This window comes from Lontra canadensis, unplaced genomic scaffold (assembly GCF_010015895.1).
Source record: "Lontra canadensis isolate GAN:19392208 unplaced genomic scaffold, GSC_riverotter_1.0 scaffold41, whole genome shotgun sequence".
In the NCBI taxonomy this organism is placed as follows: Eukaryota; Metazoa; Chordata; class Mammalia; order Carnivora; family Mustelidae; genus Lontra; species Lontra canadensis.
In genome coordinates this window covers 13,133,955-13,149,398 of record NW_022631035.1, presented here as the reverse complement: position 1 = coordinate 13,149,398, position 15,444 = coordinate 13,133,955, and the positions used below count along the sequence as shown (strand labels likewise).

Below are 15,444 nucleotides of genomic sequence, written 5' to 3'. Positions count from 1 at the left end.
AGGGAAGGGGTCTCCACCTAGAGGGTTGCGGATCCCGTTACCGGCGGAGGGGAGGAGCCAGCAGGAGCGCGATCAAATGGGTAAAAGTTGCATTTAGCTTGTTACTTCTTTCCCCAACCCCCAAACGCGCGTTGACGCCGGTTGACTCGGGGACAGTGTCCGCCCAGGTCCTGGAGCCCGACGGCCCCGGAACGCTTTGCCCGGGTAGAGCCACCTCTCCGCCAGCGGATGCGGGAGTCTGAGCGCCGACGGGTCTGCGGTGCTGCCCGGCTCGCGGGCCCTGCAGGCGACCCCCGGCTGCCCCGGGGCAGGGAGCTGGCCACAGAAGCCCGCCGCCGGGCACTGAGGATCTAGAGCAATAACAGACGCATAAATGCGCATAAATAAATCAATGAGCAGCTCTCTGCTGCCAGCAGCAGGGAAACCTCGGGCTGATTAAATGCAGACGTGGGGTGTCTGCCAGGGCAGGAGGGCGGCGGGGCAAAGGGAACTGGCGTGGAGGCGAGGGGTGGGGGGAAGGGAACCCAGAGGCAGGAGCCAAGAGGAAAACCCAAAGCCACATTTTAAAAATGGGGGTGAATTTTAAATGCAAACAGCGCGGAGGAGGGGAGGGGGCCGGGCTGCAGACGCCCGGGCCGGCCAGCCAGCCGGGGCAACTTTCCGGGCGGGAGGTGCGGCCGGAGGGGCGGCGCCGGCGGCGGGAGGCGGGAGTCGGGGGCCGAGTGGGGGAGTCACTTTAAAGGCTCTTTCTTACCCATAATGCTTTGTGGGGACGTTGACAAGTGGATCCAAGATGGCGTAGAAAGTAATGACAGGTAAGTCCTGACTTCCCCCTTCTCTGCTGCTGGGACCGCTCCGCGAGCTGCCGGAGCCCTCTGGGGAGGAGACCTGACTCCACTCAGGTCCCCGGGGCCCCGGGAGGGGCGGCCCTAGGACGGGCTGGGGACCCAGGCGGCCCGCGGCGGGGCCTGGGAAGCGGGGCTCTTCGAGGCGAGGCCCGGACGCTGGGGCTGTTTACAGCTTCTTCCCCTCCTCGGTCCCCTTCCCCTCCGCTGGGGGCCGCGGCGCCCGGGGCCCAGGCGGTGGAGGGGGCTTTGCAGACCCCGACCGCGGGCCTGCGGGAGGTTTCTCCAGCCGCGGGCACTCTGGAGCGGGGTTGGGGGGGGGGTGTCGAGCCGCCCTGCACGCTCCTCTTCTCCGGGTCGCGGCTGGGGGTGGGGAGGGTGCGGGCCTCCCACGCCCCGCTTGATCGCCCCCTCAGGGCTCGGACTTGCTGAGGTGGGGCGGGGGCCAAGGGTGGGCGTCAGCAAAAGTGGGTCAGGGGTGCGCCCCCTCTCTCCCCCGCCGGGGGCTGTTGCCAGAGCTTCACTTTTTCCCCCCTTTTCTCCGCCCCCTCCTCGGAAATTCTCATTGGCCTACAAGCGCATCAACAAAAATAAAAACAGACTATCTTTTTATGGGAGATCTTTTAAGACTCCCCTTCTCTAGGGCCAGGGGACTGCAGTTTTATTTAGGGAACTTTGGTTCTTCTACCCCCAGATTATATGAGCTTTCTGCAACCTCTTCTCTGAGGATCCTTCAGACAGGGTTGGAAGCCAGGGTCTTAGGGTTCTTCTTGGATTGAGATCCTCAGGTTTTGTTTGAAACTCAAAATTGTTATTGCTTCTCTCTCGCAGCTTAGACTTTTCAGGCAAATCGTTAATATAATGTGTATAACTCTAGGGACAGTGGATGCCGGGTGTGGGTGGGAGTGTGGGGTTGAGGCGGGGAGGAGTTGTCCTGGCTAGTTTGTTCTTAATTTTGCCCTCTCTAAAACTTACATTAATGAGGTTTCTTGTCCTTCATTTCTTTTCTTTTCTTCCTTTTTTTTTTTGGTCTTCTTTTTCGAAAGTAAGATCAGTCAGTGCTGAAAGAGATCGCTTTTTTAATGTTTTGGCTCTTAAGAGCATTTTATAGTCTGTTCTTCCATCACACAGAAAGGAAATGTTTTTATTCGAAAGCAAAACAGTTCATTTACAGAACTGTATACTGTACCATTTTGGTAACTTTTTCCATTTGAAATTTAGAAGCCCTCTCACTTGGGGCTGATGAAGTATTTGCTACTGATTGTTATTGGTGTTGTACAGACACATTTTACTTTTCTGTTTGCCTCAGGAATTGGATGAAGTAATTGATCACTAAAGAACTACAGTGCTGGTGAGATGTGTAAGGTGAGACTGCAGTTAAGAATGATTTCCCTTTTTCCTTTCTTTATTTTAATCAATGCATAAGGGTGAGGCTGGGACTAGGTAATTTGATGGGACCGTCTTTATTTTCCAAGTATCTCAATCAGTCAGATGGGTCTGTGGGTAGGGCTAGCTTTAGAAAGGAAAAATGTGTCAAGTGTCCCAAACTTTTAAGTTGTTGCAATGGTGCTCAACCTTAGTGGAGCTCATCCAGAGCCAAATGTTATTTGCTGCTATCCTTGATCAGTATCTTCACCACCGGTAATTATATGTAAATTTCCTTGTGTAACCTTAATTGGATGTCTTAATTTCATATGTGTATTGGTGTCTATCACATACTCAACATTGAATGTTAGTGATTGTTTATATGGATTTTCTATGTCCGAGTTACTGGGACTCTTGTTAAGAACACCCTTTCCATTGGAAAGATAGATTATAGGCATCAGTCTTTCCTTTTCTTTTCTGAAAAAATGGAATAGTATTTGTCTTTCCCATAGTTATTTTGAAATAAGAATGATAGTGTTGAATTTTGTTTAATTTATTAGGGATAAGATGGGTTTGTCATTATTTTCTGCTCATGTGTTGTGGGAATTGGAAGTGCTGCTTTAATCTAACTTCTAATGCTTTGGGTTTGAAGGACATTATTGATAAAGTGTTAGTGTACAGTTAGTATTCTATAATGGGGAGGAGGAGAGGTTTGCTGATTTTACATTTTTCACAAGCAATTTTCTCAGCTTTAAAAATATGATTTATTGAAAAAATGTAAAGTTATTAGGCATGCTGCAGGGGTGTGTGTGTGTGTGTGTGTGTGTGTGTGTGTGTGTGTTTTCCCGAACAGGTATGGGTAACCTTTGGATTTTGAAATCCTCTCACAAAATTTTCCTATCTATCGGAACATCTGATTAAGAAGAATAAGCTGTGCTTTATTTTTTTCCAGATTGAGGCATTCTATTGACATTTGCCTTACCAAAAACAAAAAACAAAAAACAAAACTTGGGAGAGGAAAGTGGACGTAAATCAAGATCCTTTTGTAAGTGCATATGCCACATTTGCTTGTCTTTGAAACTTCAGTGCTTGTGTGTATTATATATTTTTATTTTTATTCTTGGCAGAGCAAATGTGGATTTTAAAATTTATTTATTTATTTCAGTGGCATATTCATGCCTTAGACCTTCCAATCAGAACCTTTTCTTTTTATTTATTTATTTATTTATATTTACAGATTACTTTGTGGAAAGGAACCAGTGATCTGCTTCTTAGCCTATGGAGATGTTTATTTGTAGTCCAAAAATGAAATATTTAGAGGCATCTGCCTGGCTCAGTTGGAAGAGCATGAGATTCTTGATCTCTGGGTTGTGAGTTTGAGCTCCATGTTGGGTGTAGAGAATACTAAAAAAAATAAATAAAAACTTAAAAAAAATGAATATTTAGAAATTGGTAATCTCTTGTGGCTAGTGTTATTTGGGTTGAATTATGTCAAGATATTTTCCACAATTTTTATGCATGTAGACCATGTGAAGTATTAGTAGTCATTTGAAAATGAAGTTAGAGGTTGGTTATCAAACAAGTTTGTACAAAAGTATTCTAAAATAAGAAATACCATAGTATTAAAGGTTAGGGCTAGGTTGAAGACAGTGTCTTGTAGCCGAATAAAGACACAGCTTTTTTAGTCTATCCTTTTGGCTGAGAAGCTAGGACACTATTTTTAGGTAAGGCTGTAGTTTTGGGGCATCATTAAGTACCTCTCTGTCAGGTGGCAAACTTTGACTTTTGCCACTGTCAGGAAGATTTTTCATTTTCTAACATCAAAATTACTCAGTCCACATTGTAAAGTCAGTGTACATTTATGGACTGTCCAGTTTTTATTGAGGAGGGGTGTGATGCCGAAACAACAGGAGAGATCATTACTACTTGCAGAGGGCCTTGTGTAGTTTAAAAATACGTAGCATATTCATGAAAGGCTAAGAATATTGCAGAGGGATCTACAAATAAGTAGACCAGATCTTTTTTTTTTTTTAAGATTTTATTTATTTATCTGATATAAAGAGCAAGAGAGCACAAACAGGGGGAGCAACAGAGGGAGAGGGAAGCAGGCTCCCACTGAGCAGGGAGCCTGATGCGGGGCTGCATCCCAAGACCCTGGGATCATGACCTGAGCGGAAGGTACAGGCTTAACCAACTGAGCTACCCAGGTGCCCCAGTAGACCAGGTCTTATACATGCATTTTTATTCCCTGTTTATGAGGTAGTCTTGGTATTAATATTCAATAAAAGTTAGTTTATAATTGTCAGACTGCATTTAACATTCAGATACTGGCTCAGCACAAGAAGTACGGTTCTTTGCCTGTTACTTCAGAATGCATAGAGGATTTTGGGTCAAGTATATCAACTTGTTGATAAACAAGATAGGGTGAGGAGCTACTTAAAAATTATAAGCAAATTGTTATGGTTATTTTCATAAACTTAGATAAGTGTACATTCGAATATAATTTGATTTCTAAGTAATAATTCAAAATGTTTTCTGGGAAAGAACTATGTTATGTGTGGAGAATGTGGCCACACCAGCTTACAGTGCATTTAAATTGATGGGTGTAGTCAGGATTTATGTAGCATTGGCTAGAAGCTACGTAAAACATAGTGAACCACTTCAGGAGCGACTGAGATAATACTTTTGAGTAATCCTGAATTCAACAGAGTTAATATTCCTCTTTTAAAAATAATACTGTAGATGTAACATGAAGACTTTTATATATATTAAATATATAAGTATGTATAATATAATTTTTTAAAGCTATCAGTTGTCTAAAACAAATTGAAAGTTTTTCAACATACTGCCAGATAGTCATACCAACTTGTTTACTTGTCTAAATTATACTGGGTCATTTTCTCTAAGAGCAGGAAGTTGTCTGGTAAAACCAGAGTTTGTATATTCATCTTGCTTTTGAGCCAAAAACCCCCTGATTCATCATTAGATCTTCAGAGAATGCATGGCATATTTTTTGACTGAACCATTCTGAAGTGTGAATGTTTGTGATTTTTTGTTATTTATGTGCCATATTTTAGGTGTTCTCAGCACATCTGAATTTGCCTTTTTCCTTTCTTCTGTGGAAATTCTCCTTGCGGTAAAAATATTCCTGTAAGGCGAACTTCCTGTCACTAGGCAATATGTATAATTAATATAGTTTTAAACAATTTTTTTTATTTTTAAAGATTTTATTTACTTATTTGAGAGAGAGTGAGAGAGATCACAGAGGGAGAGACAGAAGGGGAAGCCAACTCCCCGCTGAGCAGGGAGCCCAACGCAGGGCTTGATCTCAGGATTCCAAGATCCTGACCTGACCTGAGCTGAAGATAGACACTCAACCGACTGAGCCACCCAGGAGCCCCTTAAACAGTTGTGTGTGTGTGTGTGTGTGTGTGTGTGTTTAAGATTTTATTTATTTGACAGAGAGAGATCACAAGTAGGCAGAGGCAGGCAGAGAGAGAGGGGAAAGCAGGCTCCCTGCTGAGCAGAGAGCTCTATGTGGGACTCGATCCCAGAACCCTGAAATCATGACCTAAGCCGAAGGCAAGAGGCTTAACCCACTGAGCCACCCAGGCACCCCTAAACAGTTGTTTTTAATACAAAAACTGATGTATGCTATGGTAAACAAAATTGAACAGTACTTAAGTACATAATGTTAAAAATATTTATTACTTTTAAAGATTTCATTTATTTATTTGAGAGAGAGTAAGAGAGGGGAGGAGAAAGAGAGCATAAGGAGGGGGAGTGGCAGGCAGAGGGACTGAGCAGAGAACCCAGTGCGGGACTGGATCCTGGGATCCTGACCTGAGCTGAAGGCAGTGCTTAACCGGCTAAGCCACCCAGGTGTCCAGTAAAAAAAGATTAAAAAAATAAGACTTTGTTCTCCTTTCCCCATCTTTAGTTGTGTTCCTCTGAGCTGACCATTAGAAAACAGTTGGTGTCATTTGGCTTCTGGAGGGCCTCTCTGTTGTGGTGTACACTAGTATTAGTGAAAGCAGAGGGAGAAGTCAGGGAAGGCCTGGGCAGTGAACTAGTTCAGATGTTACGCAGGGTCTATTCTGCTCCTATTTCCTATGATGTTAAGTAATATTGATAATCTTAAACTACCATCAGTTTAAGCTAACTGTAATTGAGGGACGCCTGGGTGGCTCAGTGGTTAAAGCCTTCGGCTCAGGTCATGATCTCAGGGTCCTGGGATTGAGCCCCGCATCCGGCTCTCTGCTCAGCTCCTGCTTCCCCCTCTCTTTCTGCCTTCCTATCTGCCTACTTGTGATCTCTGTCTGTCAAATAAATAAATAAAATCTTAAAAAAAAAAGATAACTAATTGAATTGTTAGTGAAACAGTTAATTCCATTGTCAGCTTGGTACAGGTTTGATTTGTTGATATTTTAATGAAATAAATATTTGAGAATTGAATTCGTATAATCTTAGGGCTGGGGTAACAGTGGTAATTACTGTCTGTAGAATTTTATGATAAACTGCACAGTATGTTTACTATAGGCTTTTTATAACTCATTATCTCTCCTTTAATTCTCATAACAACCCTAAGAGAGTTGTTATTTCCGTTTTGCAGAGGAGGAAATTTAGGCCAAATGTGAGCTAGCTAACAAATGTCATAAAACTGGTAAGTTGTGGTGCTAGTGTTCTGTCTTGGAGAGCCTGTGCTCTTTCCATTGTAATGTATTCTGCTACTTCTGTCTGGTCTGTTTTATTTTCCACATGAGGAAATTTAGGCCTCCAGAAGTCAAGTGACTTGCCCAAGGTCACACAGCTAAGTAATAGCAACAATAAACCAAACTTCTATCTCTGGTCTCTTATCTCAGGACTTTTGGTCCAGCTGGCTATGCTACATTTTACTGAAATACTATGGACCAAAAGACCATATGCCGTGAATACTGGATACAAGTGCTTCAGAACTGATACATCAGCAAAGGTGTTTTCTACTATGTATTTAAAAGCTTCCTTTTCTCTCTTTCAGAAATTATAAAGAGCTCTGATGGGCTATTTGGGTGATCCCCAGTGCAGTGAACTGCAGGTGAGTAAGGTTTAGGAGAGCTTTATTTAGAAAACAAGACCTTGGTAATGCCTGAGAAGGCAACAAGAGAGGCTTAATCTAGACGGTGATTCCGTCCAGAAAGAATAAGGTGGGGGTGGGGGCTACCGGTGATGCTGACAGTAGTGAGACAGAGAAAACCTGAGGATGCTGGTCCCGATGGATGGAATTGGCCACTCCTGGAACAGACGGGATGACGATGAACAGAAGAGACTGTTTGCTGCTTTGTCAGAGTTTGTTTGGAGAGAAGTGAGGGTGGGTTAATCTTCCACTCATGTTCTGAATGAGTAACTGCATAGGGGCTCATCCTATCTGCATATGATTGGATCTCGAGAGGCCCTTCAGTTTTTGTGTCAACATTCTGGAGTGGTAATCACCCTGTGCTCTGATGAACTTGGTTAAGTATGAATAGTTTGTTTACCCTGGTATCTGCTGCGTATGTATTGTCATGAATGATTGTATATATCTGCATTTTTGATACTGAGTCTAGATACTGAGAACACAGCAATAGAAACAAAAGGTTAAACTTTTTTCCTAATGGTTATATTTATTAGTCCTTCAAATTATTTATCTTTTGCTGAAATGCCCTTCTAAGAAAAGCAATTTAGTCTCTATTATTTCTGATTCACAGTAACTAATTTTTTTGGTCCATTATTGTATCTTGGTCTTTCATTATTAAACTTAGACAATGGTGATACTACAGAAAAAAACAATGAGAAGACTGCTTTAATATCATCCTTGTGGGACATCAGTGCTAAAAATTATGTTTTGATATGTTTTAATATTGAATAAAATGACTTGCCGTCCTGGCTTACGGACTCTGGCTGCATGAGACTCATGAGACACGGCCAGCTGCTTTTTACCCAACTGCTTTGTAGTTAAAGTAACTTTTCTTTTTTCTTTTTAACTGTACCTTGGTCTCCTGGCCCTTAGTTCTTTGATTTGTCTGTGATTCCATACTGCTTTCTAATTCTGGTGTAGTCCACTACTCAGCAAGTTGGCTTTGAGAATCCCAGAAACCTTAATGTGACAATACTATATACTTTCAGGGCTTATAATTGAATTTGGGCTTGGCTATTTGCTGATTGCTAAAGTAACACACAGTTGTAGGCATTCTTTGTTTTAGAGTTTATGTTTGTTTTGCATGATTTGGGAGTTCAAAACAGTTGAGGTGGTTTGTTGGCCTTGGAAAGCTGGGGTCTGAGGGTGTCATAAAGAGGTCATTGTGATAAGGAATGCATGAGATTTCTCAGTTAAGGCCAAAATGAGCTGTAAAAGGGAGGGGTGAACCTCTTCTTGAGGCTCTACCAGCTTGTATCATGGAACCCCTCTGTTTCCTCAATATGGTGGAACTTTCTTTTTCAAAAGTTCAGAAGAATAGGGCACCTGGGTGACTCAGTTGGTTGAGCGACTGCCTTCAGCTCAGGTCATGATCCTGGAGTCTGGGGATTGAGTCCCGCATTGGGACACCCCTGCTCAGCAAGGGGTCTGCTTCTCTCCCTCTGACCTTCCCCCCTCTCATGTTCACTCTCTCTCAAATAAATAAATAAATAAATAAAATCTTTAAAAAAATTTTCAGAAGAATACCTATTAAATAAGTTGTTAAAATATTTAGATTATTACCCTAAAATAGTTGATTTTTTTTGTTTTGGTTTCCATTAAAATACATAGTTTTATGTGTAAGCATATATATGTATGTATGTATATACACATGTATATTTTTTACTCATGTTTAATTATGGTACATGTAATTTGAATTTTTTCTACTTACTAGATCATGGAATGTGCCACAATTTTAATTTATATGCTTACTTTTTTTAAAAAAAGATTTATTTGTTTGAGAGACAGTGTGTGTACACATGTAGATACGGGGAAGGGCAGAGGAGGAGGGAGAGGAGCAGACTCCCATTCATGTGAAGCCTGACCTGGGGCTCGATCGCACAGCCCGGAGTCACGAGCCAAAATCAAGAGTCAGATGCTTAATCGACTGAGCCACCCAGGTGCCCCTATAGGAAAGGCTGCAAAATATTTCATCAAGTCATGCTCCCATAATTTACCTAGTTCTTTCAATGTTAGGTATTTATGTTGCTCCCTGGTTTTCACTTAATACTTTACGTTGTTGTGGATACTACTGGTTTTATTTTTTTGACTATTTATATTTCTGGGGTACATTTCTGAGTGTATTGTGTTAAATGGGATGAATGTTTTTATGGCTTTTTGTATATGTTGCTATACAACTTTTCAAGAATGTTGTACCAGTTTTTACTTCTAACAGATACATGGATATACCTGTTTTACCATAGCTGGACAGAAATACAGTTTTTCATAAAAAGTTTTTGCTCATTTAGTAGTGTAAAGTGGCATTGCATTTCTTTGTTCTGTAATGTTGAATTTTACTTTGAGTCTCTTTGTGGTGCATTGTTTGTGCATATCCTCTGTTATTTTATGCACTACGGTGTTGATGTGAACTCTGGATGGTAAGGCAAGTGTAGCCAGCTAATAAACCAGTGATTATTAAAAAGATAACCAGAACACATTCAGTGGAAACGTTCAAAGAGGTCTAGATGGTAAGTGATCTTGGAGATAGTGGTTGAAAGGGAACAGATGGGTTATTCTCACATTCAGTTCAGCAAATGTTTATTGGGCATCCACTGTGTACAGTGTGCTGTGTTGCGTCCTCTGAGTGTGTCCAAGTTATCATGCAGTGTGTACCTGGTTGAAGGAGGAAGCTACTTGAGAATGCTTGAGGGCCGGCCGAGATAGCTCAGGTTGGGAGAGGGTTAGACTGGAGAATGCTTGAGACTTGACTGGTAGGGACTCTACTCTGGCTGCTGAAGGCCCTTTGTGACTGCTTGGAGGGTTGATTACGGCCTGGAACATCTTTAACTCATTCATTGGAGGCCACTGTGCCTTTGCACAGTCTTTGAGAAGCTCTGTTCTGGGGAATACAAAGATGAATAAGAAGTATTTCCTACTGACAAGGAACGAATTATCTAGTAGGGAGATTAAAGGCACCAGAAAATGAAAGGACTAATAGGTGCTATAAAAGAGGTTCAGCCCCAGTGCTTAGTGGTTAAGTAGAGAGTGTTATACTGCCCCCTTGGGGAAATCAAGAAGCACTTCAACCGAAGAAGTGGTATTTAAATGGCATCACCTTGAAGATGAGAAGCAGAGGGAAGAAGAGGGCATTCTGGAGAGAAAGAGAGCTTGAGCAGAGGTGGGGGACTGGTGTCGGAAATGAGGTTGACCTCAGGAAACTGCATGTCCAAACCACTTGGACCCTGGGATGCATAAAGGAACATAGTAGATGTTGAGACTGCTAAGAGGTTGGGACTGAGTTTTGGAGGGTCTTAAGTGCCAGACTGAGGATGAGTAGGATGGATTGGCAGTGAGGAGAAATAGAGAGGGTTTTTTGTTTGTTTGTTTGTTTTTTAAAGATTTTACTTATTTGAGAGAGAGAGACAGAGACAGAGACAGAGCACGTGAGAGAGCACGAGAGAGGGGAGGGTCAGACTTAACAGCTGAGGGGGGGGCCTGATGTGGGGCCCAATCCTGGGACTCCTGGGACTCCGGGATCGTGACCCGAGGCAAAGGCAGACGCTTAACTGACTGAGCCATCCAGGCGCCCAAGAGAGGGACTTTAGTTCTATTCATGGTAATAGTCCAAGTGAGGGGTGATGAGGGCCTGAACTGAATCTGTGGCCTTGGGGATAAAAAGGAGTTAGTGCATTCAGGAGATATTTTGGAGGCTGAACAGAGAGGCGTGGTGACTGATTAAGTAGGAGGGGAAGGGAACAGTCAATTCCAAGTCTCAAGTCAGAGATGATGTTGAGGTTTTCATGCTCGGGCTGCTGGCAGAATTAGGCATCAGGAATAGGGAAGTCAGGAGGAAGAACAGGTCTTAGGGGTTTGGAATAGAGGAAAGATGAATTTGGTTTTGTTTGTTGAGTCCAGGGAGTAAGGAGAAAGCTGAAATCAGAATTTTAATCTTAGAAGGACCAGAGGAGGAAGTTTGGGGCCCAGAGGTACTAGAGGAACCAGTGAGGTCTCATACTTAGTAAAGCCAAGCACGAATGAAGCTTCCTGATTCCCAGTCCGGTGTTCTCTTCCCTGCCTCTCATTGCAAAGTGTTGAAGGTTCTCATGTGGGGTGTTTTCCTCACACTGGGATGCGCTCAGTAGAAAGCTGGAAGTGGCAGAGTTTATGTTGCAGAATGAGGACTTTATCTTTTAATTAGAAAAAATTTTTTAGAAAGATTTTATGTGTCTGAGAGAGAGCAAAAGGGAGGGGGAGGAGCAGAGGGAGTCGGGAAGCGGACTTCTGGCTAAGCGCAGAGCCCCACGTGGGGCCACCTGAGCCAAAGACAGACGTTTAACTGACTGAGCCACCCAGGCGCCCCTTAGTTAAAATTTTTTATTATGGAACCTTTCAAAGGTTCCACACGAAGTGGAAAAAGAGTATAATCAGTCCCGCTGTACCCATTGCCCGACTTCAACAGTTGTTCGTGTTATGTCATCTGTTTCTTCCCTCCCCATCAGTTACTTTAAAGTAAAAATGGGAAGATGAATCTTGTTGGTGACCTTGAACTTGGTGCATTTGCAGGTAGGGAGAATTTGAACAGTCTCGTAGGGTATGTTTTGAGCTACGTGGTCTAGAGGGAAAAGAAGTAGGATTAACTTCCAGAATTCTGTTCTGCCTCAGATTTTGTGTTTTTGGGCAAATCGCTTAAGTCTTTTGACTCTTGGTTTGTCTGTGATATGGAGATAAATGATATCAGCTTTGCAGAATCACTTGAGATAAGGTAGGTGTAAAAAAATTCCCAAAATGCTCTATGAACTCTAAACTTTGAAGCTAAACTGATGCAGGTTTTAGTTGTCAGTAATAACAAAAAGATAGTGCTGTTTAACTTTGGGATTCTGTGTTGCTGGCATAAAATTTATCTCATTCAACAAATTTTTATTTTTCAGCACATACTTATGTCAGGAACCTGGGGCTTCAATAGGATGAATATGGGAGCTCATATTCTAGATTTGTGAGCTAATGCTTTTTTTTTTTTTTTAAGATTTTATTTATTTATTTGACAGAGAGAGACACAGCGAGAGAGGGAGCACAAGCAGGGAGTGGGAGAGGGAGAAGCAGGCTCCCTGCTGTGCAGGGAGCCCTATTCGGGGCTCGATCCCAGAAGTCTGGGATCATGACCTGATCCGTAGGCAGATGCTCAGCGACTGAGCCATCCAGGTGTCCTGTGAGCTAATGCTTTTATTATAGTGGGCCAGGCACTGTTCTGAGTACTTTTTTTTTTTTTTTTAAAGATGTCACTTTTTTTCTTTAGGGAACAATTCTTTTTTTTTTTTTAAGATTCTTATTTATTTATTTGACAGAGAGAGATCACAAGTAGGCAGAGAGGCAGGCAGAGAGAGAGGAAGGCAGAGAGAGGAAGGGAAGCAGGCTCCCTGCTGAGCAGAGCGCCCGATGCGGGGCTCGATCTCAGGACCCCGGGATCATGACCTGAGCTGAAGGCAGAGGCTTAACCCACTGAGCCACCAAGGCGCCCCAAAGATATCACTTTAAAAAAAAAAAAGATTTTATTTATTTATTTGACAGACAGAGATCACAAGTAGGCAGAGAGGCAGGCAGAGAGAGAGAGGGAGAAGCAGGCTTCCTGCCAAGCAGAGAGCCCGATGTGGGGCTCAATCCCAGGACCCTGGGCTCATTACCTGAGCTGAAGGCAGATGCTTAATGGACTGAGCTACCCAGGCGCCCCTCCATTCATTTGTTAATTGACACTTGGGTTGCTTCCACCTTTTGGCGGATGTGAATAATGCTGCTATGAACATGGATATACAAGTATTTGTTTGAGTCCCTGCTTTTAGTTCTTTTGGGAATTAACCCAGAAGTGGAATTGCTGGGTCCTGTGGTAATTCTGTTTTTAATTTGTTGAGGAATCACCATACTGTTTTCCATAGCAGTAGCATCATTTTATGTGCCACTAGCAATGTGTTTCTCCACATCCTCACCAACACTTGTTATTTTCTGGGCTTTTTCTTTTTGAGAGAGAGTGCATGTGCAAGTGAGATGGGGGCAGGGGTGGGGGAAGAGGGGGAGAGGGAGAGAGAATCTCAATCAGGCTCCACACCCAGAGTCCACCTTGGAGTTGATCTCACACCCTGAGATCATTTCCTGAGCTGAAACCAAGAGTTGGATGCTTAACTGACCTAACCACCCAGGTGCCACCTGGATTAGTTTGGGTTTCAAATCACTTTTTTTAAGTTAAAGAAAACCATTAGTTTAATTTATTTTATGGAAATGTTTATGCATATAGGAAAGTTGAAAGACAAGTATAGTCAACACTCAGTTGTTAGCATTTGCCATAATTTACTTTCTCTCAATAGAGGGTTTTTTTTTTTTTTTTTTTTTTTTTTTCCAGAGCCATGTTGGATGGTACTTCATTTATATGGGTTTGAATTGTGCAGGTCCATTTATACATGGAATGTTTACAGTAGAGTAAACGTATTCTCTGTCCCTTCTTCTTCTTCCTTTTTTTCTTTTTCTTCTTTCTTCTTTCTTCTTCCTTCTTCTTCTTTTTTTTTTTAAAGACTTTATTTATTTATTTCACAGACAGAGATCACAAGTAGGCAGAGAGAGAGGAAGGCAGAGACGGGAAAGCAGGCTCCCCGCTGAGCAGAGAGCCCGATGATCATGACCTGAGCCGAAGGCAGAGGCTTTAACCCACTGAGCCACCCAGGCGCCCCCTTCTTCTTTTTTTTTAAAAGATTTATTTATTTAAGTAATCTCTACACCCAACATAGAGCTTGAGATCAAGACTTGCATGCTCTACTTGACTGAGCCAGCCAGTTGTCCCTCTTGTGATTCTTTTTTTTTTTTTTTTAAGATTTTATTTATTGGGGCACCTGGGTGGCTCAGTGGGTTAAGCCTCTGCCTTCGGCTCAGGTCGTGATCTCAGGGTCCTGGGGTCGAGCCCCACATGGGGCTCTCTGCTGGGCGGGGAGTCTGCTTCCCTCTCTCTCTCTGCCTGCCTCTCTGCCTACTTGTGATCTCTCTCTCTCTCTCTCTCTGTCAAATAAATAAATAAAATCTTAAAAAAAAAAAGATTTTATTTATTTATTTGACACAGAGAGAGACACACAGTGGGGGAGTGGGAGAGGGAGAAGCAGGCTTTCCCCCTGAGCAGGAAGCCTGATGCGGGGCTTCATCCCAGGACCCTGGGATCATGATCTGAGCCAAAGGCAGCTGCCTAATGGCTGAGCCACCCAGGCGCCCCTCTTGTGATTCTTTTATTTTTAAAAAGATTTTATTTATTTATTTATTTGGCAAAGAGAGAGAGAGAGAGTGTGTACACAAGCAGGCAGAGTGGCAGGCAGAGGCAGAGAGAGAAGCAGGCCCCCTGCCGAGCAAGGAGTCTGTTGTGGGACTTGATCCTAGGACCCTGGGATCATGACCTGAGCTGAAGGCAGTGGCTTAACTGACTGAGCCACCCAGGCGCCCCACTTGTGATTCTTTTAATAATATTCTCTTTTCTCTAGTTTACTTAATTCTAAGAGTACACTATATAACATACAAAGTATGCAATAATTGACTGTTAGCAGTAAGACTTCTGGTCAGCAGTAGGTTATTAGTAGTTAGGTTTTTGGGGAGTCAGAGTTATACACAGATTTTTGACTTCATGGGGGTCAGCAACCTGAGGGTCAACTGTATCTCTTAAGTATGAGGACATTTTTCTTCATAAACATAATATCATTATCACACCTAAGAATTCAGTAATACTAACAGTTATACTATCAGATATCAAGTTTATAGATGTTTCCCCATTTGTCCCCCAGATGTATTTTTTTTTTGATTTTTTTTTTTAAGATTTTATTTATTTGAAACAGAGAGAGAGATCACAAGTATGCAGAGAGGCAGGCATAGAGAGAGAGAGGAGAAAGCAGGCTCCCCGCTGAGCAGAGAGCCCGATGCAGGCCTCGATCCAGGACCCTGAGATCATGACCTGAGCCGAAGGCAGAGGCTTAACCCACTGAACCACCCAGGCGCCCCCCCCGCCAGATGTATTTTATTTCTTTAGGTTACTATGTCTCTTTAGTTTTTTTTTTTTAAATTTTATTTATTTATTGGAGAGAGCAT

The 15,444-nt window shown here is 42.8% G+C and overlaps 1 protein-coding gene across 6 annotated transcripts in view; it reads left to right on the top strand.

The window, feature by feature from the left end:
* The first annotated feature begins 741 nt into the window (after positions 1-741).
* The window catches only part of HELZ (helicase with zinc finger), a 157,072-nt gene continuing 142,369 nt past the window's right edge, over positions 742-15,444 (top strand). For 2 of the 6 annotated variants that reach the window (XM_032870804.1, XM_032870799.1), the window contains exons 1-4: positions 742-815; positions 2,155-2,210; positions 3,163-3,255; positions 7,228-7,284. The gene's annotated coding sequence lies outside the window, so the exon portion shown is untranslated. The remainder of the gene's footprint in view (positions 816-2,154; positions 2,211-3,162; positions 3,256-7,227; positions 7,285-15,444) is intronic. The other 4 variants (XM_032870801.1, XM_032870800.1, XM_032870803.1 and 1 more) reach the window with 4 other exon arrangements.